The sequence below is a fragment of the Heliangelus exortis genome, chromosome 3, assembly GCF_036169615.1.
Source record: "Heliangelus exortis chromosome 3, bHelExo1.hap1, whole genome shotgun sequence".
NCBI lineage: Eukaryota > Metazoa > Chordata > Aves > Apodiformes > Trochilidae > Heliangelus > Heliangelus exortis.
The window spans coordinates 48,860,044-48,887,505 of NC_092424.1; the positions used below are offsets into that span (position 1 = coordinate 48,860,044).

General features: G+C 38.1%; 1 protein-coding gene across 6 annotated transcripts in view; it reads left to right on the top strand.

Moving 5' to 3' along the window:
• Positions 1-27,462, top strand: part of GRM1 (glutamate metabotropic receptor 1) — a 179,025-nt gene that overhangs the window by 3,519 nt on the left and 148,044 nt on the right. The gene's annotated exons all lie outside the window — the stretch shown is intronic.

The following is a 27,462-nucleotide window of genomic DNA, read 5'->3' on the forward strand; positions in this document are numbered from 1 at the left end:
TAGGGAGGAAAAGGCAGCGGGTAGTTTGCCAGGGGGTCTGGGCAAGCGTGTTTTCAAGCAGCTTGAGGAGTAGTAAATAAATAAATAAATAAATAAATCTCGCTCAACACATTCTGCCCATATGCAACAGGTTTTATTGATTTGGAATGCCAAAACAATAATATCTAAGGGTATGTTAAAAAGGAGACGCTGGTTTATAGCCAGGCTAGGTGGCCCAACATAAATTACAGGAGTAATTGCACTTGATAGAAAGCAAACTCTTGTGATCTATTATTGTGGCATTCCTATAGTTTAGTTATGGTCCTCAGAATGGGATTTCAAAAAAATTGCAAACCTTGCCATGTTCTTGCTATATTTTTGCAGCTATTCTGTTTATCTGACTGTGTTACTTGTATGGATTTGATTTATGATTCCCTCTGGTTACTGAGCTGACTTCACACCTTCTATTCTCACATAGATGACTAAGTAAAAAGAGTGAAGAACATATATTATGATGAGTAAATAAAATAATCTCCAGGAAGAGTTGCATATACAACAGTTAAAGGTGGATTGTATTAAACTGCACACCTAAAACATTAAAGTGCTGAAATTTGGGGCAGGGAGGGAAAAGAAGTAAGAGCGGGAGGCAATGACCTGACATTTGCAGTTCACTTACGCCGAGTTCAGATGAGAAAAAGAACTGCTAACAAGAGTTGGACAGGAGCTATTAATATTTTCTTGCTGACAGAAATGCTTAGAACTTGTGGCAGGGCAGGGTGAAAAATAAACAAGAAAGGGATAAATTCTTTGTTGATGCAAATAGCCATCTTTCCCTGCAGTGCAGTTCTGGGGGGCTATGCTAACTCACAGTACCCGAGGAGCTGCCTTAGGGGACCTGCTCCCTTGCTCTCTTACTCTGTAGATACAACTCTCCTTAACATTAGTGCAATTTATCTCATCTGGAAAAGAAAACAGATGGTGAAGGTTATTTGTTCATTCATTTTTAAAAGATACTTTTACAAATAGTAATATAATTTGTTTGAGAGGAACTTTATTTAAATGTGTATTGTTTTCATGTATTTCTGATTGATGAAACATGCGTGTTGCAAGATATTTTTATAGACCTTGATGTGATATTTTTGAAAATAGTGGATCAGTTCTAATTCACCAAGCAACAGTCTCATCTTAGGAAACATCACCTGGATTTCGCCGATTATGAAGCTTGAGATTCAAGATTCACATATGTGGGTTTTTTTCTGTTGGTTTGGGTTTTTGTTTTTTTTTTTTTTTTTCCTTTGGCTACTATTAATCTGTGTCTGCCATACCTCTACTGTTAGATTCAAACTGAGAATTTCCTGGAAATACATAGCAAGCCTCTTCAACTTTTGTGTTGCTTTCCAGAAAGACAAGTTATTAACCCCATCTGAATTGCTGTTAAGTGTATTCCAAAGCCCATTTTTTTTCCTATTTAAAGGAAAATTACTACTTATGAAGAATATGTAGATTTTTATATTTCTGTTGTTTCCAATCCCCTGCATTTACTGTGAGGGTTCTGCTTGCTGGTGTGTTAAAAGTGGGATCATTCTTCACAGACAACACAAAGCCACTCTAAATAATAGACTGCATGAATAGGAGCTGCTCCATCCATGCTATGTTTGGAAATACAGGGATAAAGTGTAGTTGGAAACAATCCTCCTCCACACTTACTCATAGGCCGCCACTCTGTCTTTATGGTGGGTTGCAAAACATGCTGGGAAGAATTCCTGGGTATCATGGGTTGGAGAATCATTGCAGCAGAGACCGCGAGAAATGGGCTTGTTTCTAGGAAATTCACAGGTTGACACTGTTCAGAAGTTAATAGTTTCAGTTTCCAAGTCTTCCAGATCCAATCTGGGCACCTACTGAGAACAGAAAAGCTGCTTAGTTCCTAACCTAACACCTCATTCCCGTGAGGGCAGAGAATCCTCAGCTCTTGTGTCCATCCAACCACAAGGGGCTGCAGTGAGACCACTGAGCTGGCTGATACCTCTGTCAGGAGCCCGGCTCCCTGGTCTGCAGTAGCCCAGGGTCCCTGCAACAGGCCAGAGGTGGTGTATCCTTTCTCCTGAACCATCCACCTGCTCTGTTTACCCTCCCTCTACCCCTATGGTCTAGGCATTCAACAATAGTAGAACAATACTAGTCTACACAATTATGCCTTTAATGAAATCAGAAATGAATATCACATGCTTCAGTGCCCACTTTTCTTCATATGAAGCCTACACATGCCATGAAAATGAAGATAATAAAAGCCACCCAGTCAATAGCATGATGTCTTTAAGTAGTCCCTAATATCCTACTTCACATTTGACCAGAAAGTTTATTCTTCACGTTAGTACAATTATTAGTGTTAATTAGGAGTGATGACAATTAACTATATACAATCTCTGCGCTCTAGTACATGAAGCTGCATGGAGCTATGCCATACTTGTTTTGTGGTGTGTTTGTTTTGGTTTTTTTTTAATTTTTTTAAATATGTTTTTTAATGATTGCTTATTATGAGGTATAAACATTGAACTAGGGAAGACACTTCTCAGTGGATAAAATATGTTTTCAAAGGCCCACAGAGCACATTGCTCCGTTTAGATTAAAATTGACACATAAAGTTCCACATTCAAGCACAAATAAAGAAAAGTTACTAAGTCTGGTTGTTTTGTTATGTGTCTCAGTTGAGCGGAGCTGCACATCATGAGAGTGCATTTTTTCCAGAGTGGGCAGCAGTCATTAAACGATGTGAGAAATCTGTGCATCTGCTGGCAGAAGGCTGTTTGACTGCCTGGGAGCTGCAAAGCATTTTTAAGGCTATTATTTTTTTAAGGATTCTTCAAAGGTAATTCTGTGTTGGAGTTCTTGGCAGGTGTACATCTCAGCTTTTAGGCTTGGAAGCCATCCTTATCTAGAAATGCACATAAGGGGATGTCTAACTCTGAGCCAAGGCTTCCTATGGAAATCAAAGGCATCAAAAGCACATGTGTTAAATTGGGCACAATTATGAGTGTGATAAGGGCAGAAGGAACTACACTTGCTGAGGGTTACTTTCCAAGTGAGATATTTTAGTCTTCAGTGAGATAACCTCAGGGTCAGATATTTTTCTAATCTTACACGGCAGCCACTGGTTATTTGCTAAAACTGTGAAAAATTACAGGAAACATTTTCTTAGTTACTTAGGGGACAGCCCCTGGGCTACCCCTAGGAAAAGACAAGAAATGCTGAGTGGAGGTGATGGGCACCACCACTGCACTGTCACTGTTTTAATACTGAAGGCACAGAAATTAACAGGGTTGATTCCAGAAAATTCAGAGTGGTTGTGAGATTGCTCACAATTGTAGGTTACTCCAACTTCCAAGCCCCATAACATCTCTGCATCCTGGCTAGTGACCAGCACAGAGTCTCCACCAAACCCCTCACTTTCAGCTGTTCCTCTTATACATGAAGCAGGAGAGATGACTCTTTAAGAAGCCCTTCTTAATGTCTGTGCCTGATTTTTCATTTAAATCATATATACGTTAGCCTTATACAATGTATGTGAGATTTTTATTCTATGAAAACAAAATGTAAACATTCAGACTCTTTGTGATTTTGGGGCCTTTCTTATATTTTAGCATACAAATACCCCTTTGTGAACAAAATTTCCATTCCAACAGTTCAAGATGCAGACTGAGTTGAAACAACTTTGGAAAGTGAATTATTAAGTAACTTTGGAAACTGAATTATTAAGTTAATTGCACCAATTTTTGGTTGTAGGTTAATTTTACTGAGACCACTGTGATACTTCTGGTCTTGATCAGTTTTGTCAGATTTGTATTGCCAGATGATTTTTTTTTTTTTTTCTGGAGTATAAGGCTCAGGATGAACTATGATGAAACAGATGACACACCTGTAAAGATTTTCAGATCAAAGTCCAAAGATGGTTGGTAGATTATCTTCATGATGGCTTTAGATAACCTGATTGCCACACACCTTTCATTGTTGTAATGTACAGGAAAGTCATAAGCATGTCTATATATGTTGGGAAATAGATGGAAGGGAATGAATTGTATTTTCTTGCAAATTTCACAGGAAATAGGTTATTTCAGTACAACTCACCAAAGTAGCTCTAGAGGTGCTAGAAAATAATACTTCTTTTTGAAGATAAGTGGGACAATATCCATCACATAGCTCAAAGGGATAATTTTCATACGATTGTGTTTAATTTCTTGCAAGCTGTTCCTACAGCTGTTTCAAACAATGTTACATTACTAATTCCCTGGTGTCACTCACTGATTGATACTTTTGCATGAAATTATGACCAGGTAATAGAGAAAAACAACTCCAACTAAACTGTTTGAAATTTCAGAGTTTACAAATATTTCTGTAGGTACCAATAGTTAAAAAAATGGTTTGAGAGGTTAAACTTAAGAAGTGTTGTGAATTGTGCCTGAGATATATGTTCACAAACACATATTACAATCTGTTTTTTTTCTTCATTTAACTACCTTCACTAACCATCTTCAGAACCTTTGTGATAGGGAATAAAGGAGAGAGATATGTCCCAAGGAGAATGGAAATTAATTTGAAAACAAGCGGGTACTAGAACATTACCTGCACTGGATACATTCATTATATTTATTAGATGGTGCTGGGAGAATTTTTTGCATTGATTAAAGTTGACAAAATTATTGTGGGTGACAAACACCATAGAGATGAAGAGAAATTCCTTCTTGAAAATATATTACTCTGCAGTGCTCTTAAATTTGCAAATGATGTAGTTTTTCAGCTGCACAAATGGCAGGTGCATGAGTTAAATCAACTCAAAGGACTCATCTAACTTCTGTTCCTGCCTTCTCAGCAATATTGCTAGTGCTCATATTTATCAGTCAGCATCATGGCTTCATTTGTGCTTTACTTCTATTTCTTTTCTGCATTATGCCCTTCCTTTCAGATTTTTATGTCCCAGAGTCCTTGTGTACTCCTGCAGGATTCTTGTCTGACTGGAGATTGTTTTAAAAAATTTTAATGATCTTGGCTTTCTCAAAAAACTGTGTGAAAATGCCTCTAAAATATTCTTTTGAACATATGGTTCATAATATGGAGGTGCTTGTGCTTAGATTTCTCAGACAGAAAATCAAAAGTGATGTGAAGTGAAATCATATAACTGGTATTGTCACCCTTTGTGAAAAATCAGGGGTCTGATGGATCAGTGAGCTGGTAACTGTAGTGGGAGACCAGAAGCACGGCACCTGCCACACACAGCTCAGAAAAATACCAGTCAAAGTCATTGCTAACTGGTGGTCACTGACCCATGAGAAACAAAGCAGGGATTTCAGTATATTTTCTGGGTGGCAGGTGTTTGCAGCATAAGCCATGGTCACAGATGGCACTAATTAACACCTGTGCTGGCGTGCTGAGTGGGAGGGCCAGAAGCTGACTGCACATGAACTGCAGTAGCATTTTACCTAGAGAAACCAACTCTCCTTCATCTATGGATACCTAAGAGATGGTAAGGGATATCTCCAGAGACGGGTGGGAAGAGGTGTGCCATAAATGATTTGCCATCCACTGGGTAACCAGCTAGGCTTTGCTGGTTAATATTTCAGACTGGATCTTTTCCCAGACATTAATACTGCTATTATTATTACTATTAATGTAAAGCTTAAAAAAATAATTTCTAGACCTGTTTTGCCTACCAGCCCAGCACAAAGTTGGCTGTTGATAGAAGTGGTAGGAGTCCTGTGATCTTCAAAGACATTGTTGGGCTGCAGCCTCCCTTATTGTCTGTTCCAAAGTAGTGCCCACATGCGGCTGTTTGTGGACATTGGATCAGCCTAAAGTCACCGAGGTCAACTGAGCTTGCAACAGTCTTAGTTCTATACCAGTGAAGAAACACTTTCAGGGTAAGAGCCATTTTTAAAAAAAAACCCTTTTGGAATTAGAATACCTCACAGCATAAACAAATGGTGTTGAAGAAGTGTGTCTAGGAATGGTGCGTATTCTTCATAGTAATTGTTTTATGTGAAAAATAAACTGTCTTTGGCTGAGGAAATGAAATAAAAATTAAATAAATATTACAACTGTCATACCAGTCCTTCTACAATGGGCTGAATATTAAGAGATGCAAGAGCAGGGCACGTGCAGGATGTATCCTCATAGCTCCAGTATGCAGTGACTTCCAAAGACCAGGGCTACCAGACACCAATGAACCCTTCCGTTGTGAATTTGTCTAATCCCTTTTTGTATCTATTTATACTTCAGTCTCCATAATATTAATTCTATAACTTAGAACTGTATATCTTGTGTTTCTTGCTATTTACAGCTTTTCCCAGATCACAGAATTGCATTCATACATTCATACAAAACATCTCATAATTTGTTAATCTTGATCATTATTCTGTACTTCTACTTCCAATATATAATGTGGGTAAGCAGAGCAATGCTCAGTATGCAAGGTGGGGGTACACCATGGTTAAACCCTTGAAGTTAACATTTCAGTATTTCTCTGAGACCTTTCCTAATGAACTTCTGTGTTATGGTTTTAACTTCAGTGCTCTTTTAATGTGACTGGTTATCACTGGATATCAGGCAATTTTCCCCTTTCTGGAATATTTGAGTTCTTCGAGTCTATAGCTTTAAATCTCAAAATTGTTTCATCTTGTTTTATTACAGTTTTTTATTTCATTTGCCAAAGTATACGCCAAAGTATACAGTGTTCTCTTTCCCTTGTTAGGACAATACTATGACTTTTTAAAGTTTTTGTTTTGTTTATTTGATTTTGTTTTATTTTATCAGCTTTAGGAAATCTACTTTTCTGCTTTAACATATTGGCTTTTTTGATCCTTTTGGACCTTTCAGTCTCTCCTGTATTTCTGTGTAGTTTCCATGTAATTTGTTAATATTTCACTCTTTTAGCTGCTTCTTTTAATTTCCTTGAAATTAGATTGCTCTTTTAAAAATAATTTATCTTAAATGTTGCTGTTACTGATTTTTTTTTATTTCACATGCAGCTTTTTCTGTCCAAATCTAACTGAAGTACAGTCACAGTGACAGACTGTTTTTTGATAGTTAGGTCTTAATAAGGCCTTGTATTCTGCTCCAGACCAGATAAAAAATTGCTTCTTTTTGTGAGTTCTGTGAGCAGATGCATGACACACGTGGGGTGCTTTTTAATGAAAAGTACCGTGCATCACAAGATGTCCTTTCTTTTTGTGGCATGCCACCACCTAGATAACTTTTTTCTATCAAAAAACAGTGTGACAAATACTTCTTTTTACTGAAAAGTGATATTGTTTGTTATAAAATTATCTGTTTGAACAATTTCCGTTTATATTCTCCAGTGTTTTTAAACGAATTTATACAAGTATGTTTGAATTGTATTAACAGCCAGCAAAAAATTTAATAGATAGGTATTTGGCAGTTCTGGTAGACAAAGCAAAGGAGGTCATATCCTGCTCTGGTGCTGAGAGCAAATGCTCTTGATCCAGTGCTCACTGAAGTTAGTTGGTGGTCCTCTGTTGAGTCCAATGGGTCCTGAATAGGGCTCAGCATGTCCAGAGGATGCTTATTTCATGTTACAGAGCTGATGCTTCTCAGCACTAAAAATCCACAGGACTCGTGTATCCCATAGCTTGAAGGATCTCATAGTCAATCTAAAGGACTGTGAAACTACGTGAAGGCAAACTTGGATTTGCATAGATATTAGAGGATATTTATATACGTATTTTTTTTTCCTTCCAACTAGAAGGCTAAATCTAGTTCGCTTCTTTCCACACAAATTCCCCAGTGAATTTAACTCTCTTTTCTCTTTGCAAATTGTTTGAGGAGCAAACTTTTGTTTTCCTAAGTGTGCTCACAATTTGCAGTTGTTTGGCCAGCAGCTTTCATTCCTATTCATCTGTGGATAGAGATGGATTTGTACAAGCTAGTAGTTCTCCAAACATTTATTCAAACCAAACTCATCCTGGCAAAACTCAGTAAGAACCAGGCATGAATATTGCTGAAGTGACAGCTATTTGAAATCTGAATAAGTGTTCCTAAATACTTTCTTAAAATGTCTGGCCAGGCTCCATTGAACATTGAATGTCTCCTCCTTTGTGGAGTAGAATATAAAAGATAAATTTGTAATTAATTGTCAGGAAGCGAGAAAACCTTTCATGCTTATTTATATAATAAGTCTTTCTTACTCACGTGGTGCTGTGGAGAGGCTGAAGCAAATGCAAATTTGGCATGTAGATTACCATACTGGGTACTGAAAGATGGTGATCCTCCTAGAGAAAATGTATTTCTCTGACTGCAAGCTTCAGACAAGTAAATCTCAGTCTCTTGTCTGAGCAGCAAATTTGTGAAACTGAATATTGCTGACACTGTAAAAGAGTGCTATATTATCAGTCTTGCTAAAACTGGTAGGATGATTTGAGAGAACCAAAGCTAAAATCCATGCTTACTGAAGTGGTTTGAATGGGTTACAACAGTGGGCCACCAGCACACTTTTAGAGGACACTCTTATTTGCCAGGCCACAATTCCCTTGAAGGATAAATTCGTGTTCAGGATCAGACTGAAAATTACACAGCTATATGAAGCACAGTGCTGAGCTGGGACAGTCAGTCTGGTGGAATGAAAGTGTTCAGGGTTTTGAGAAGAAGGAATGAGGCAGGCAGCAGTTCTGGCAGCCTGCCTGTCACTTAGCCACAGCACACCATTCAGTAACTTCTTCAGCTAAGCCACCTGCCTTTTCATTATTAGTCCTTTCTTGTTCCCTTGCTCCTCAAGGCACAGCAGCTGAGGTCTCATGCAAGGTTATTTCATTCCCTTGTAAATAGGCTTAGCTTTCCCCTTTCACCTGGATACTTGCCTGATGAAAACCATTCTTTGTCCACTGTCCAAATTTATCTAGGACTCCAGCATCTGTCTGTGCATACTGAGTGACAGGGTGCCAGTGACAGTCACCCAGAGTCAGCATTCCTCCTCCTTCCCATGCAGTGCCAGCCTGCAGGTGAAATTACAAGAATGGCAGGAAGGCTTTTCAGGAGCTCCTTGTGGGTTTGTCACTGACTTCAGAAAAAGATGGGCAATATTTTGTTAAACACATGCCCCTAATGCTTGTAATGATTTCCTCCAGTGTTGGCGTCCTGCAAAAGGTTTGGATAAGGATGCAGTAGAAGTCTGAGTCTGTAGCATGAGGACAGTAATATGTAAAACTGATGTTATGGAGTGAGGCAGTGAATATTGATTTCAGCATACTATGGAACAGCCAGAAATGGACAGTGTTGAATTGTGCCAAAAATCCAAACACAAAAACCAAATGACCTGTTCTAGAAAAATCCCCAGAAAAATAATATAATGATTCAGGATTCAGCTGACAAAAATTATACTTAAATTAAAATGAATTGATGTGACACTGGAACTGATGAGACAACAGAACAGGTTGGTGAGACACTGGAACAGGTTACCCAGAGAGGTGGCGGAAAACCCATCACCCATCTCTGGAAGTGTTCAAGGCCAGGTTGGATGGGGCTTTGAACAGTCTGATCTAGTGGGAGGTGTCCCTGCCTGTGGCAGGGGAGTTGGAACTGGATGATCTTAAAGGGCCCTTCCATCCCTGAAAATTCTATGACTATATGACTACAGAAAATAGGTCTTCTCAAACAAACACGTTTTTATTTCCCAATGAAAGTGCAAAGTTGGTAACTGCAGGTAATAGTGTGGATGGAATATCTTGAATTTTTGCTAGGTATTGAATTAGTATTATAGGATATTTTGAATAAAAAACCACTATGCATTTCCAGGAAAATGGATGTTGTATAAATTAAAATTCAGCACACTGACCTCAGTGAGTAAAGAGTGACGATCAAATGAGGTTATGCTTGTTGCATTGCACAGAGCTCAGTGAAGGATCTAATGCTTCCTTGTCTTCATCAGTGATACACAAAGCATAGCTGCTGGCAAGATGTGGTTTTGTGAAATGGGAGTTAACAAGAGAAGAGTGAAGGTTCAGGTCTCTTGGTGAGCTAGGCCCACTCTAAGAAAATGCATGCTAAAATAGTCAAATATCAACCATAAATACAAGAATGAGGCACAGGTGCAACTTATGTAGGAGAAGAATTGTGACCCTGGAACAAGTCCTAAATATTCAACATCATTACAGAGGAGTTTCATTACAGAAAGAAAAACCCAAAACCAAGGCAAAATACAAAAAGCTGACGTCATCTTTGAGGGAGTGGGAGCTTTACCTCAATGTAATTATTATGAACATTAACTTTGCTGTTCTTTGTTCATTTTTGTGATCAACATTTTAAAAAGAAAGTTCAAATATTGAAGAGAGGGGAAATCTTGAAATTATGAGAGCTGACAAAAATGCCTTATGTCAGGAATATAAACCAGCTTAGTTTGTCTCGTTTGTCAAAGAGAAATCTATCAGCTTTATCAAAAAATGTTTCATTTCTTCCAAGCAATCAAAACCAATATGAACTACAGGACTCTGAATCCCAGTTGTTAAATGCATAAGAAGAAACAACTGCTGGTATGCGAACCAAGTCCAATTAGGAAAAAGAGAAACATTTTTTCTTGTGATGGTGATTAACTAGTGACACAAATGACTGAGGAAGTAATACATTTTCAGAGTTCTGATGCTGTCTAATCAAAATTTGCTGCAGATGTTGCAGAACAGTTTTATTCTAAATGCAAGTCAGTGGACACAGCACAGGGGAACCTGGAATGGATGTATGGGCTGGTATCATACAGGTGGTCATATATGAAGAGTTCAGAGTTCTTTCCAGCATTAAATCCTATTAATTTGTGGATATTTTTGATTATGCAAGCAGGTAGGGAAAACAAACAAACTAACACATTTCATTTAAAGAGTAGCTTAACATTAATATGTTCATTTATCTGCTGGGATGCCTTGGAAAATTAAAAGTATCCTGTGTTGTAGATACTGATGGCAGGGGAAGACAAACTCTGGAAGAAATAGTCCCCTTAGTCAAATTCAGCCTTCTACTGCAGTTTACATGCATTTTTTTAAGTCAGTATTTGTTCCCTTACCAGCACTTGGTACTTGTTATGCATTTCACCACTAAATTATACATCCTTTTAGTTCTTACTGGTGTTGTTTGCTTGGAGAAGGTTTTCAGTTTCATGGGCTTTTGTACTACACTTATTCTCTTACTTGTGTATTGGCCCCTGTGACTGAAGAAACCAGCAAGTTTTCTGAGAGGATGCAGCAACATTTTTCTGTGATCTTACTAATTAGAATACTACTTTGCATCTAAAATGATATAATTCATCTGACAGCCCATGCAAAATAAAATTAAAAAAAACCTAACGCTGTGAATGGTAGTGGTAATTAGGGTAACTAACATTTTTACACAACAGTTTTTCTAGGAGGGGATTCAATGGTTAATTTTTCTAATATTTATTTTAAATTTAACAGGAAATATGGGCGTGGATGTTTTATGGTGGTTTCAGAACATAAGCATCATGTTATTGACGCTATCCTTTCACACAACAAACATCTTAATGTCCCCTTACAAGGCAACATAGAATGTAGTCATATTTGAGACTCATTGTCCTTGTCACACATACTTGTGTGTGATTCCTTTTGTATGGAGTCCATATTTCTGTGAAATAATGTATTTCCACTTTTTTCATAGCTCTGGTGTTCCCTGTGAAGTGTGATGCAGAAATGTGCTGGTACCACAAATACCTAAATTCACGTCTCTGCTTTTTATAGTTCATATCCTGAGGACATATGAATAATAAAATGCTCTTTGAAATTCTGGCAAAACAATTCTGTGTTTACATTGAGAATGATGATTTGATTTTAATGAAGGCAATGGGAGATTAGCTACTGACTGAAATTTAGCCATACATCTGAATCTAGGGAAGGAGCCTTTAAGGTGCAGAATACTCTTTGATCCCAAAAGACACATGAACACTGGCTTAACTTTTAAGCACTTGGATTAGAGGACAATAATTCACCTTAAACTTACAGGACACAGTTTCTGGGGATTGCTCTCATCACAGCAATGTCCAGTGCCTTGCAATGTCAGGCAAAATGTCTCACATTAAAGTCAGGTTTTCTACCAGTAAAGCTCACATTCATAAGCCCTTTAAAGGTCTGTGATAGTGGGTTAGGCTGGGGGAAACCAAACAGCCTTACAGCTGTGTGCATATCAGAGGATTATGAAAACTGATGAGTGGGTTGACTAAAAGGCTGCAGCCCTCTGGAGAAAAAAGACAGGATTTTCAATCTGCTCCTTCGAAGCGACAGATAGAAAGTTAGTTGTTGCTGTCTTTCTTAATTTAAAGTTTAGTACTGAAAAAACTTAATAGCTTTGCTATCTTTTCTGATTTTGTAAATTTAAGATCCAGGTAAGTAGCTAATTGGATGGTGAATCTTCATTGCATTTGTCAATGTAAGAATTTGGGTTCATTTTCAAATATTTTGTTTGTTTTTCTTTTATTATCTGTTTGCTAGAAACTTGATTATACTAGGATGAATGTCACCTGAATTTTTTAATTTTTTAGTTAATGCTTTTAGAGTGCTGCTTTGTATGCACTTAAATTCACAAGCAGTACTTTTATCATAATACAGGAATTATGTGTCTCCATCACATAAAGTCTTATTTTCTAAAAGGCTACTGTTTTTTTGGTGTTCCAACCTCCTTATTCTAGTATAAACTACAAACTTCGTTAACTTCCGAGGAAGCTATCTTAAATTGCCTAGCCTCTAATAAATAATAACTTAAATTACAGAATACCCATTATTTTTAAAACCAGAATGTTCTTTTTAAACTGCAAATTACAGCTGGTATTCAGAATAAGGCCTATGTGTGCTTTATTGTTCTGTAGGCAGGTTTTGTTGTGTAACCAGCAGAACACAGAAGGTGACTGAATAGGAGCTGCAATTAAACAGCACTGGCCTGCCTTGTTTTGGGAAGAGATTTGTTCAAATGAAGAGATTCTTGTGGACTCATTTGCTTTCACTGAATCAGCACCTTCCAAAGGGGAAAACATCCTGTGGGGATCTTCCAAGCAATTTTGGCCTGTAATTCTGGGTCTCACAATTTTCATGGTCTTGCCTACATCTTCCTCTCACAAACCTTAATCTCAGAAAGTATATTAATACCTAGAACATTTTATAAAAATCTCAGTTGAGTATTGTTTTCAGGAGGTATTGCTTTCTGTTATTGCCAAATCTGTCATTTTCAGTACTTTACATGTTTTTAGCATAAGCCACTGTATTTCAGGAATTTGAACAACCAGATGTAAGCATCTCTGGACCATACAGAACTCATGATAATGCCCTCAGTCACTGGGAAATCCATTTTTAGACTAAAAAAATAAATCTGCCTGAGCTGACCTGCAAGCTTCATTTTCACACAAGCAAAGAATTTGAGAAAGCCTTTGTAGTCTTTACAATTAGATCATAATTAGCCTGTTATTACTTTAAGGTATTTTAATCTAAAAATGGAATTGACTTTCAACCTGATTCTACTGATGTCGGTGGAAGATTTGCCACTGATTTCTGTAGGAAGAGGTTTTGGATATAATTATTACACAATTTCAATAACAATGTGCATGCATGTAAGGAAAATGTGTATGATGAAAGAGGCTTATAAAAGAGGAGCTGAGGGAAAGCCTCTATATCTTATGAATAGAAACAATATTTCATCAGTTAGCCTTATTTTCATGTAGAAACTTTTCAGGGATACATTCTAAAAATGTACATCTTTACAAAGATTTTCTTCATGGTGATGTACATTTCAATTTCAATTTCAGTCTCAGGGAAACTTGGCTTTATGCTGCTACTGATTACCTTTGTGGTGACAAAGGCCATTGATATTTAGAATGAGGGGAAAATAGATCCTCCATAGCACTTAGGAGCACCAGTAGGCAAAGGCAGACATTTTAAAGAACAAAAGGGTGAGGGACACACCTGCGAGCACAGATGTTTTATCCTTAATTTCTGCAACTATGATTTTATTCAGGGCATTTAAGTTCTGCATGCATCAAGGAGTTCTGCTTCCCAGAATGAAGAAAACAGCAACAAAAAGAGCTGTTTTACTTTAATCCTAACTCACCTTGAAGTGGCGATTGGCTACAGCTCAGCTGTAGGGATAGGTGATTCCTTCATTTATTTATTATGAAAAGAATATGCTTTGGACAACTGAAAAGAAAGTATTTCAACATTAAAAAAAAACCCCAAAACACTAAAATCAAAACCATGTTACTCTGGGGCATGCTTAGTAAGAGCCAAGGAGGGAAATAGGATGGTGGCTCTGATTTTACATGTTGTCTCACTGATTGCATTAACTGGAAGACATTTTGGATCAACGTTTCCTTTGAGGAGATGGGAATACTGTTTTGTGAAGCATTACTGTCAAATGTTATGCTGCTGTATTTTGCAAGAACTTTTTGTGTGTTCATTGTTTCAAGTTGGGGGCTGACCCTAGCTAGCAGCCAACCACCCACACAGCTACTTGCTAACTAACTCCTCCACACCCCACACCAGTGGGATGAGGACAGAAAATAGGAAGAATGGGAAAACTTGGGTGTTGAGATAAAGGCATCTTAATAAATACAGAAATGGGAAAAAAACCCACCCAAGTGAAAACAAAGGAAATTGTTCACCACATCTGACCGGCAGACACTCAGTCTCCAAACACTAGCCCTTGGAAGCCCAAACCCCCCTTCTCCCTCAGCTTTTATTGCTAAGCACATTGTCATGTCCCGTGGAATAGCCTCCTGGCCACTTTAGATCAGGTGTCCTGGTACTTAGAACTGTAATGTTTTTTAATCTGGATTTACAACCTAGATACCTGGATACTTGTCTGAACAACTGTGCAGATAAGTTATAGGTACATGTTAAATATAAATTACACTTGCTATACTTAAGTTTGAAAGTTTCTTCCTTTTTAAATACTCCCAAGTGTTCTAGAAGCTGTGATTTTATGAGAACTTCAAATGTTTTGAAAAAAGAAACACAGTTTAGGAATGCAGAGTAGAGGCAGAGGTCCAGCTTCGGTGACACTTGAGCAGAAGTTTCCCAAGACACAGTCCAACTCAAAATGACACAGTCCTTCAAGCATCATCTTCGGGGACCACTCACATTATATGATTGCATGTGTATGCTTAACCTGTTTTAAAATCCAGCCTGGTAAATTCCTTAATACCAATAGTTCCCTTGGAATGTTGTTCTAGAATTTATTTTTTTCCACAGTTAAAAGTTGCTTAATGCTTTGCTTTTGGTTCTTGCAATGGAGTGTTTTATTTGATCTAGGAAGGAGAATGACTCCTTGAATAGCTCACTTTAAGTAACATATTCCTGTCTTTCTTGATTATGGATTATTACAGTTCTATTTCACCAACTGTGAAATAGAATTAATGTAGTTTGATCTCTCTGATACAACAATATCATGCTTATTTGCGTAACTAAAACCAATTCTATAATTTTTCTTTAGCCATAGTATTACCTTCAGTGCTTATCTATCATAATCCCTAAGCCAGTAATTGCATCCCATGATGGGGTCCAAGGTCTTGCATGTGTAGCATTTTTAGTTCCTGAGAGTTTAAATGTATATGTGTATTTAACTGTATATTTCTTTGTCTATGCCCAGTTTACTGAATTACCTAGATTATGCTGCATTATTAACTTGTCTCCCAGTCTTGCTGTCATTTGCAAATGCTATTGGTAATACTTTTGTATTTTTGTTTTTCCAGGTCACTGGCTAATGTTAACCAGCAAAATCTAAGAGTAGATACATATGAGACACAATAAAGAGACACCCATTCAAAGAGTTTTCCTTCACTGCAAGTACACATTGACACCTAGCAGCCAGATTTTAATCTATTTTATGCATGCAATACTGAGCCTTACATTCCACGTTCATAGACCAAACATCATGCAAAATGAAGGTAGATGTCTTGTGGAAATCTATCTCCATTGCATTGACATTATTACTTTTAATAACCACGCTTGTAAAACAATTGATTAAAAGATATTTTTGGTAACTGAATTTGAAAGAACTAGTTTCCAGATACACATAATGATTAACACCTGTTGTATTGCTGCACTCCCTTATTTTTTTCACTGCTCAGGTTCTATGTCAGCTCCTGAGTTATTTTGTCCAGAATGGATGTCAGGCTGACAGACCTGCAATTACTCAGGTTAACTTGCTTATCCCTTTAAAGTATTGCACAACACTGCCTTTATTGCAGTCCACTTGCACTTCACAGTTTCTGACAGCTATTGAAAATCTCATCTAGTAGTTTGGAAAGCCCATCAGCAACTTCTGTCAGACATTATCAGAACACATCCAATTTAAAATGCCTGCCTTTTGGAGCTGGCACTTGATTTCTTTCTGAGTTGGGAAGGGAAATTACCATTCATCATCACCATCAACACCACCATCATCTTCTGGTATGTATACATTGTCTGTCTCTTTCCAAAAATACAGAACTAAGAAAAATTTTGAATGTTTCTGCCTGTTCTGCAGACCCATCTTCATTATCTTTTTCCTTCCTTCCTGTCTCTTTCCAAAAATACAGAACTAAGAAAAATTTTGAATGTTTCTGCCTGTTCTGCAGACCCATCTTCATTATCTTTTTCCTTCCTTCCTTCCTTCCTTCCTTCCTTCCTTCCTTCCTTCCTTCCTTCCTTCCTTCCTTCCTTCCTTCCTTCCTTCCTTCCTTCCTTCCTTCCTTCCTTCCTTCCTTCCTTCCTTCCTTCCTTCCTTCCTTCCTTCCTTCCTTCCTTCCTTCCTTCCTTCCTTCCTTCCTTCCTTCCTTCCTTCCTTCCTTCCTTCCTTCCTTCCTTCCTTCCTTCCTTCCTTCCTTCCTTCCTTCCTTCCTTCCTTCCTTCCTTCCTTCCTTCCTTCCTTTTCCTTCCTTCCTTCCTTTTCCTTCCTTCCTTTTCCTTCCTTCCTTCCTCTCACAGGAGTTGCCTATTCCCAGTTTAGTGTTATGTTGGCTCTCAGCTCCATGAGACAAGAAAAAAACCCCAATCATTTGCAAATAAATATTCTTTTTCTGGAGCACCCCATATGTTTTAGAGAAAAAATAATTCATCCTCCTCTTACAGTATGTACATACATGAACATACATAAGTGCTTCAGATGTTTTTCCACTGTCATACTGTTTTGTGTTATTAGTCTCTGATAATATGGACATCCACTCAAAACGCCCCCCCATTATTTAGAAGGGAGAAAATCCAACTAATCCACTTGAATCACCAAGATGGAAATAGCTTGCAGAGTTCTCAAGAAATGTTAAGAAAAACAGAAAGCTTTTTGCCTTTGACTTCCTTTAGTTTTGCTAGATTAGAGTGCAGGCATCATGTCAAAAGAGCAGTAATGCTTGTGAGAGCATTTATCAAGCACTCACAAGAGGATGAACAAAAATTGAAATGCCAAATCTATTCTTCATTAAAAGTGAAGTACTAAATTTTTCACTAATTCATTTTGACAGATGATATTCTGACAGAGTTGACATCTATAGCAAAATGTGACTAAAGGAGATGCAATTCAGGAAGTGATTTTTAATTTTTTTTTTTTTTAACTGGCATTGTGGTGTCATTGAAATAGATAACTCAGATTTGGATTTTTTTTTCTTAAGTGCATTTATTTTCAGCCATCAATACTTTTTGTTAAAGGCAGATATCTACACACAAAACCATTAGCTTCTTAGACTCTAAGCAAAATGAAGCAATTAATATGATTAGCATTGCCAAGGACTTTGTTAACACTCTATTCTGTCTCAGGTTACATTTTTTTCCATTTGAAATAGAAACATTATTTTATTATAACTGTTGATGAGAATTGCTACAGAGGGAAATCTTGCAAGTTACTCTTCTGTAAAACTTTGGTTACAGATATATTTGGGATGTAGGGTTGAAAGCAAGGCTGGCAGGTTATTTCAGAGGTATATCAGAAATGTATTTCAGATATAATTATTATTCATGATGTTTGTTTGCTGGTTATTGAGATGGACTCTAATGTGCGACTGAGAAGTGCCAAGTGAAACTCATCATGACAACAGGATTTAAGTCTCCATAAAAGTCCTACTGTTCATTAGCCTTTCTTTAGGTGTTATGATCAAGCTTCTCTGTCATTAATGAGTGAAATTGATTCCACAGAAAGTGTCAACCCCAACTGTTTTTAGCAAGCACTACAGGGCAACAAGTTTCCAAGCCTCTACTGCAGTTAAGAGACCCAGGAATGCCTCTGTGAAGGGAGGTGATTATCCCTGGGGAGGTGCATTAGCTGGACGTCACCAAACATGGTCCCAGTGCCATTGAAAACTTGGCTACTCAGTTGTCTTTCTGTTTTTTTGCCCACCACTGAATGATTGAATAAACTTAGGGAGCAGAGAAAATAGAGAACAAAAAATATAATCAGATACAGATCCTTTGGCTACAGAACACTTTGCAATAAATTATTTTGGAACATTCCAGTATATTAATTCAGCAAATAAACATTTTGCCTGTTTTTCTTTTTTAAAGAAATAAGCTGTCAGATAATGTCTTAAAAATACTGTCTTTCAATAGGAGGCTAAATTTACCTCTAGCAGAGTCTAGTAATTTACATTTTTTATCGTATCCTGTTTTGTTTGCTTTCTAATCTCTTAATTTTGTTTTTAGCATGTCTTATTTGTTTGATATGCCCTCTTTGTAAGCTAAGGAAGATGCAATGAGACAGACTGCCATTATATATTGTAAGAATTCTCAGAGTCATTGTATAAGCCTGCAAACCTCATTTTTTTTTCAGCAACCATATGCCTGAGCCTCTTCTTAAAAACAAAATAGAATCAATAGAAATCAATTCCAGATAATTTCATACTTCTTTTAAAGGGGGACCCTTTAAAAATTTGATTATAAATTAACAAGACCTTAGAATTTCTCAAAAAGCATTAACCTCAGATGAGGGCAGGAAAAATACTTAACTAAAAAGAGAAATCCTTATGGAAAAATAGTCAACTGATAGTCATCTGGCAAAATAAAGCCTTTCCAAGGGTCTGAAAAAAGAGTACAGCAATACAGAATACAGCAATACACCTTTCACTTCAGCTGACCCTTAGCAGACTTCGAAAGCTTTTTGCAGGACCATTTGTCTTTTCTGATTCCTTGGTAATCTTGCTGTTCCATGAGGTGTACTTGATGGTCCTCCCTTTTATCTCCTGGGATCCTGAAAACCTATGAGCTCATACCTCGTCACTTATTTACCTTTACCTTTACACATGGCCCCTCTATAAGGCTGTATATGTCCTTATAACTTAATCTCCTTGCCTCTGTATAGAACGTGCACACCCACAGAATATATAGAGGAACATTGGAACCAAGTAAGGCAAAAATTAGAAGTGTTGTTGATATTTATTGAAATCTCAAAACTTACGCTACTTTCACCCCTCTGCACAAAGGTGCAGCAGCATTTTAAAATACAAATATAGGCCCTAAGTGCCGGTTTGTATGGATATAGTTCCTGATCCAAGCTACTGGCCCTCATTGTGTCATTTAGCATGCTTTCCAACAGCATATAAACAGTCCAGTTACTAAAGCTAGAAACTGATGTCTGCCTGAAGTGTCTTCTTCTCATAATATGTTAATATGCATAACCATATGCTTTTCTGATTATATTTAAACCTGGAGAGATGTGTAAGATAAGATTTTAGTTCCTTTGAAAATACCACAGCAGTGCGGGAGATGTTTTTAAGGATAAACTGATCTTACACCAAATTGAATACACTTGAAATACAAAACCTAAATGTTGCTATGAAGGTGAGAGTACCATAGAAAAGTCTTACAAATGCCCCAAAATATATATGCTCATAGAAATTCTGTCCATGATTTTGAGGTTCTTTGTTGCCAAAGATTTTGCAAGAATGGGCTTGCTCACAGTCGTGCCAGTAATTCCTGTCATCATGCTGACATTTCCAGAGCAGCCTTCTGCACTTGTACTCAACCCTTCCAGATGCTTAAAAAACACAACCACCACCACTCCTTGCAGTCCGGTGTGGGACTGCAAAGGAAGCAGAAGAGAGGCCATGGCCTTAATGGAATTGAATCAGGGCCAGGAAGTCCTTGGCAGGCACCTTTCACTCTCTGTCCACATGGGAGAGAAACAGCTTGGAACGAGTTGCTTTGCATTGCTTATGGAAGTTGTGCATATTGCATACATTAGGGGGCTTCTTATCTCCTTATTCCTCTGGGTAAGCATCCTAGGGGGGTTTGATCTGAATCCACAAAGGAAATACACTGAAGTTTGTGACAAAATTTTGTGTATGGTTTTATTTATTGGTAACAGTCTTTTATTCCTCTGTTCATATTTTTTCTGTGCAACCAGGAAGTCTGAGCAGGATCCTGATGGCATCAAAGGAAATGAGCGATGTCTAATTTCAGTACTACCTTCTGTGGCTCCAAACAGTGTCAAAGCAGATAGGAGAAGAAATTGCATTCAGGCCATATTTTAAATAAGAACGTTGTTCACTACTTATTGAACACATAAATAGTGAAAAATATAGCAACACTTTAGACCAGAGAAATCCTGCTGATAATGACACAGCTGAAAACTTTCTGTGCTACCAAATTCCCCGAGCACATAAGTGGTATTTTCCCAGTTCTGGAGCATCTCTGCTCTCACTCAGTGCAGACTCACAGATGCCCTGAACTTCTCTATTCCAAGCAATAGTGGGTTTGGTGCTATAAACAATTATATACTTCTAGAAGCACAACTTGTTTAATCCAAACTAATAATATCATCTAATAGGAAAGGGCTCTTAAAAATAGCCTCTCTAAGGTAACTCTCATGCGCTTAAATGTGCCCTGTAGGATCACTCCATCATTATCAAGCTCTCAAATAGGCAAATGCATGTAAATCATAAAAAAAACCCCTATTCAGTTGCATGAAAAATGTGCTAAGAAAGAAAGTATTTAAAATTAATGAAAGGGATTTATCAAAGCCACCCTATGCTGTATGTGACTGTTGTATCTCTTAGTTATGTCTTAAGCCAGCTTATTTCTACAAAAGTATGGGAAGTGTCAAGGTTTTCTCTGTTCTCTTGGATAAATGTTGGTTATAACAATCATCAAATCTAACTTTGGTATCTTGCATACTATAGAGAGAAGTAGATTATGTGGGACTCATAAAAAAGACTATCAGGTCTTCACTTAAGTGCTGGAAATTCCTTGTCAGAAAGAGAAAGAGTTCATGTGAGACCTCTGTGTTATACAGAATTTGCAGAGGCCTCTGCATTGCTGATTCACTGCTGTCTTCTTTTCTTTAAGAAGACATATTACTCTTTGCCAGCTATTTAACACTTCCATGAACCTTTTAGTCATGAATAGCCTCAGTGGTTTTTTTATTCTTCTAACACTTGACCAACAGAGATGCTTAATACCATTTCAGTGGTGATGCAGAAAAGAGAAAACAAACTTTTCAGCCACACTGAAAAAAAAAAAAATTAAATTGATTATCTGGTGTAATTACAGACTGAAAAATTGTTTATGGTTTGAGTCTTGCAGTGTTTCAGTATCAGTTGATATTTAGATTAGATACATGAAGCAGATGATATCTGGCCTGAAAACATTCTAGATGTCTGAAGGATTCAGTGTCTTTTTATTGTTTGTTGCTTACATCTTGTCACAGAACATTATGTTACTTCATACCAGAGGCACGTTAGTGATGCTAGGTTATATAACACCAAAATGCAATTTGTAGTGTCTTGTGCCTTTGGATCATTGTGCCGTGGTGCCTGGCCAGGACTTCAGGGACTGTTTTTTTTTAATAATACTTGCAGATGTAGAAGTACATCCGTTGAAGTGCTATACTCTGTTGTCAAAAGTAGATCTTGTTATTGCTGAAGAGAAAGCATCACTGCATTGTACTGCACAGATCAGATCTACCACAGTCTGTCACAAGATCAGGAGGCACCCGTGTAGTCACTGAGTGATTCGTTCAAAGCAGAAGCAGAGAACACCCTGAAAAGACCCACCCACTGCTCTACACCCCTGATGGACACTGCCACCAAAACCCCTGGCACTTGTGGAGCTGCCTGGCCACACAGAGCAGGAGCAAAAGCACAGCCTGGCTGAGGAGTCACCCATAACCTTTTTTTGCCAAGAAAATCACATCCGCTCAGCTGCAGACAGATTTTTCCCTCACTCCTATAGCTGTGAGATCAGAGCTGGCCGCATCAGTGCTGCCCTTTGCCAGCTGCCAAGGCCGAGAGCCTCGCTTCTCTGCTGCCAGCACTGCACCAAAGCCATGCCTGGTAGGGCACCCAAATCTGCTTCACAGACTGCCATCTCACAGTCTGCCTTGACAGTGACTAATTACAGTGTTTCTGAGGAGTCTGTGCACGTCAAAAGGTATCATCACAGCTGTCCTGCCTTCATAAGCTTGGGTGTGTTGCATATATACCTGGCCTAGGCCTAACTCTAATCCCATTTCCTGGCTGTGACCCCACCATCCTGGCTCACCCACCTCCCCACACCCTCCCATTCCCCACCTTTCCCTCTCAGCCTGTGTTCCCATGTCAATAAACAACACACAGCCTGGCAGAGGTGCCTGCTCCACCATCCACCTCTTCTGGGAGGTGTGGCAGCCTGGCTTCTGGGGGCCTGTCCTTCTGTCCTGCCTCTGAGGGCAGTCATGGCACCCTCACCTCACCGGTGCCTGGGATCTCCGAGTGCTTTGGCCCTCATGGGTGTGTAGTGAAATGAGGCAACCAGGTGCCACTAATTGCCAGGTAGTGGGCATGAGCTTGTGTTAAGCCCACCTGTGCCTGATTAGGGCAGGCCCCAACTGTGCTTGAGCAGGATTAGGGGGCCAATAAAAGGTGAGGCTTGAAGCACAGGCTGAGCTCACTCCAGGCTAAGCCGACAGAGAGGCTTGCTGTTTTATCTGGAGCAATAGCACTGATCCAGGCTGGTCAGCCCTGAGGGCAATAGACTCAGAGCACTATTCATGAGTTTCTGCTGGAACACCTGGTTGGACCTTGGAGCGCCGTGCCCTAAAAGAGGTTCGTCTTGCAACGTGGGTGCAATTTGAGAATAGGTGTGTGAGGGGGGTGACACAAGTAGGGCTGTCCCTGTCTTCCCCGGTGCTTGCAGGTGGCTGTGGATAGTTTGTGGGCCTTCAGCAAGGGACTGTTGCCTTCCCTCAGCATGTGTTTACAGAAGTGTTTATTTGGGTGCCAAACAGATGAGGCCATGCTGGGATGATGTACCTGGGTTCTGATTGTTTTGGGCCCGGGACAAGAGGCTTCTGGGGTCTTCTGGATGACTGTACAGCTTGTGAGTACCCAGTTGTCATTCCTCAGGAGCTGCCTGTAAGCCACAGGGCTGTGGATGGGGAGAAAGAAAAACTGTAATGTCTGGGAAACAAAACAGTCTTTTAGTCTTTATCCTTGAATTGCCTTTTCTTAGGTTTCCTAACCCATCAGGGTCCTTCTTTTCTCCCTCCAAAGAGCCCCTGTATAGGTCTGCATAGGAGCACTGTATAGACCCCCCCCCAAGGATGATGATAAATTGTGAAGAACAGCATCAGGAGTAGCGTGAGGGCCTCACACACCTAAGACTTTCCCCATTTGGTTCAGAGAGGTGGTGTGGGAGGTGATCTGAGAACCTTCTTGGGTGCAGGTGTGGGTGTGGGAGGACTGAGGAGGTCTGAGGCATCATTTCTGGGGCAGAGCCTGGCAAAGCTGTACGGACACAGAACCACTTTGCTTGGGTGGTGTGCAATGCTCTGGCTGGTGGAAGGAGTTTGTCCTCAGCTGCCAAGGTCAGATAACAGCTGTTATCTGTTCTGTGAAATAGTTTTGTGGTAGTTGTGACAGTTTTGTGCTTTTTGGGTTTGACTAATTGAATATCTACGCTCAGTCCTGGTTTGTGCTACTGTAGCTTAATGGCAATTCAGGAGAGAGAATATGAACTTAATTAGGTTTTAATTCACAAGCAGTGTTCTTAAGCGCTCTATATCTCAGGTTTTCAGGCTCATCGTTTTGTTCTACTTGCATTTAAACAGTTTTTTTCTGTCTCACAAATCTGCTCTTCCAAAGTTCTCCCTTTTCTATTACCTCTGTGGGAGCCATGCAAAATAAACTAATAATTTTTTTTCTTTCCTTGTAATAATCCATCTTGTACATTTATTTCCTGTACTAGCTGTGCCTGTATTCTCAGCATTAAGTCACCTTTTCATCTGCAGATAATACAGTAGCCTGTGGGGAAAGGTATTTCAAGTGTTTCATTAATCAGCATCAGATAGGTCTTTTAATATTGTGTAATTAAATCGCTATATTGTCTTAATCCTTGAGGTTATGAACTCAATTGGAAATGCCAGCATGAATATCTCACCTCAACTTTATTGTTGGGAGAACCGTTCAAAATTAGGATTTTTTTTTTTCTTCTTAAATATTTCTGTCAGTCTCAGATCCTACAAATGTTTGTGCTGCGTATTTAACTTCTCTGCTGCAAGTCTTTTAAAGCATCACTGTGAGTGTTCAAGTCACCATCTGTGGCAGTGTTTGCAGAACTGGGACTGTTTAGGGGTAACTGGAAATATTTTGACTAAATGCTTTTTGGAGGGGCTGTTACTGAAAAAAATATTTATAGAGTTAAACCTTCTTGAAAATGTTCGTTTTGTAAACATGAAACTCTTTTGTTTAGATACATTTTATTTTTGCTTATACATTCCAGTTCTCTTTTCCAAAGCTTTGTTCTTCAACTGTTAAAAATGCTGTTTTGTTTCTTACCCCTAGCTTTCAGGCTCAGCATCTAAACATTTTTGGCCTTCCTTCTTTGTCTTGCATCAATTCAAGAGGCAGAATTGTTTAATATACTATTTTGTGTTTCTTCCAGATGTCTCAATATAATTGTTTACAGATGATTTTTCATAATCATAAAAATCAAAAGTAGTCTGTGAGTGAGGGTAGGCAGTTCAGATAATATTAGGAAATTATATTTATTCCTGAATGGACATGTAAGGCAAAGTGGCCACTGTCTTTCTTACTAATGTTTATATTAAAACACAATTCATTCTAAAAGGATATAATTTTCTTCTGAATAATAAGATTAGAATATCCAGGGATTTGATAAAGCATACATCAGAAAGTCTATTTATCTTCTCATTTGCAACAGACCCCATAAATTTATTCTATTTAGATTAATACTTTCTGTGTTGATGGATAAAGTTATGACTAAATATAATTTTTGAAAGAAGACTAAGATTTATTACTTAGAAGTTATTCCAAACCTGATATAATTCACATCTAGAGCTGTGGCTCACATAAACAGAAAACACCTGTGTCAAAAAAAATCATATATAAGCCAAAATTGCCCTAGAGGTCATTAACATTTAACTCTGTGGTTATAGTTCAGATCAGTAACTTTTTTGAATATTTGTCTCAATGAGTCATGTTAACAGACAGTAAGGAATAAAATTAAATTATTCATTTGGCCCTCTTAAATATTAATAAGTATCTGATATTGTTATCACTGAATTCAAGGACTTCAGTGGGAATAGTTTCAAGCACTAGCTTTTTAATGAGAAAATAAAAGTAGTAGAAAATACATTTCAAAAAGTAATCTCATTTCTAACATACTTTTGGGTACTTCATAAAGCCATTGTTAATGTAAGTTATTAGAAAGAGTCTGTAACCTTGCTGAGTTTTTTGGAGTATAGCATGATGCTTGGTCAAGTCCCAGCCCATGAAAACATATGATTTGTGAGTATCAGAATAAGTTCACAAAAATAACTATATTTAACTCTCAAAATTGTGGGAAAGGTCAGAAACTATGACCACTTTGTGTCCTCAGATTCAGAAACCAGATAACCAACAAAAAAAAAGCTTTTAAATTTCCATTAATTCCATTATGTTCAAACTTTCATCCATAGTAGGGTGCATGTGTGTGATTTTTTGCTTGATCAAAGGTGGCATCAGTGTTTTAAATCTTGTGCTTGGAATGCTAGCTAAACAAAATGTATAACATTGTTCTATTTTATATATAATATAGTTACAACAAAAATATTGAAAAAAAAATTATTTTAGTAAATATAATATAAATGCCAAGCTTAACAAAAAAAACAATAGAAATTATTAATAGGAGAGTGTTGAAGCATTATTCTTTCTCCAGTATCATAAAAAACCAGGAACATCTGTGGCCCATTGTTCGACCAATGCTGATCCACAGAACTAACCAACAATTAAGGTTAGGCATCACTAGATTATTTTTAATATATTTTGAAGAAAACTGGAAGCTACTTAATGATAAGTCATGAACAGAAAGACTAAGTTGAGCAGGTAAATTTGGTATCAGCCAGGGTTGGAGATGAAATAATTCCACTAGAATATAAACAAATCTGTAAATATCTTTGTTAGACACATAATAAATAAGCACTGGGTGTAGTCTTTGAATACATAAAAAATATTAGTGTAAGAACACATTTTGGCATTTCTCTAGTGCAATTTAGCACCAACATCCTCATTACTTCAGAGCTGATTTCACCTGTGGTTGTATTTCTGACAAGAATATGAATTATTTTTTCAAGATGATACACCTGCATTGTTTAGGATGAAGGCTGAAATATAACTCCTGTATCCAGTAGCAGCGTTCTATGTTCATTTGAGCTCTTCTTCCCTGACCTTGGATTCTTCAGAGCTGTTTCTCTCACATATTCTCACTCTTCTCTCTGGCTGCAACTGCTGTTGTGCAGGTTTTTTCCCTTTTTCTCAATTGTGTTATCCCAGAGATGCTGCTACTGTTGATGATGGGCTTGTCCTTGCCCAGCAGTGGGTCCATCTTGAACCCAGCTGACAGTGGCTCTATTGGACATGGGACAAGCTTCTAGCAGCTTCTCACAGTAGCCATTCCTGTAGCAACCTCCTACCAAAACCTTGCCACACAAATCAACTAAATTTCTACCCACTTTTGCTTGACTATAGAATACTAGTTGGGTCTCATCAGCTCACTTTTGTGATGAGGAAAAAAAACTATTTTGAGAAAGCTACTTGAACTCTGAAAAGAAATTGTGTGGTAGAGCTTAAAGTGACAAAGTGAATAGTAAGGGAAGAGGGTTTGCTGAAAAAGTAAACACAAGTACTTTTCAAAATAACTGATAAGCAGAACCTCCTAACATCACAATCGTTGCCCTGAGTTTAGTATTTATGTTTGGGATATACCAAATTAACACACAGGCAGACCAGTTTCTACAATTTCTCATTTTTTGTCAATCAGGTGTATTTAGAAAACAAATGTAGACATTGAGTTTAATTCTTAACTCTCCCAGTCAAAGGTGTGGACGAATGGATGTAAGTGATTATTACAGTTTAGAAAGTGATTACTTGTCATCTAAGAACCTTAAATGAATGTGTTCCTAACCTGCTACCAAGATGATAGTTTGAATCTGATGGCTAAACTTTTAATTTTAATTTGCAATGGATTAAGGGTATGCACAGGATTATGATTATTGTGATAATAG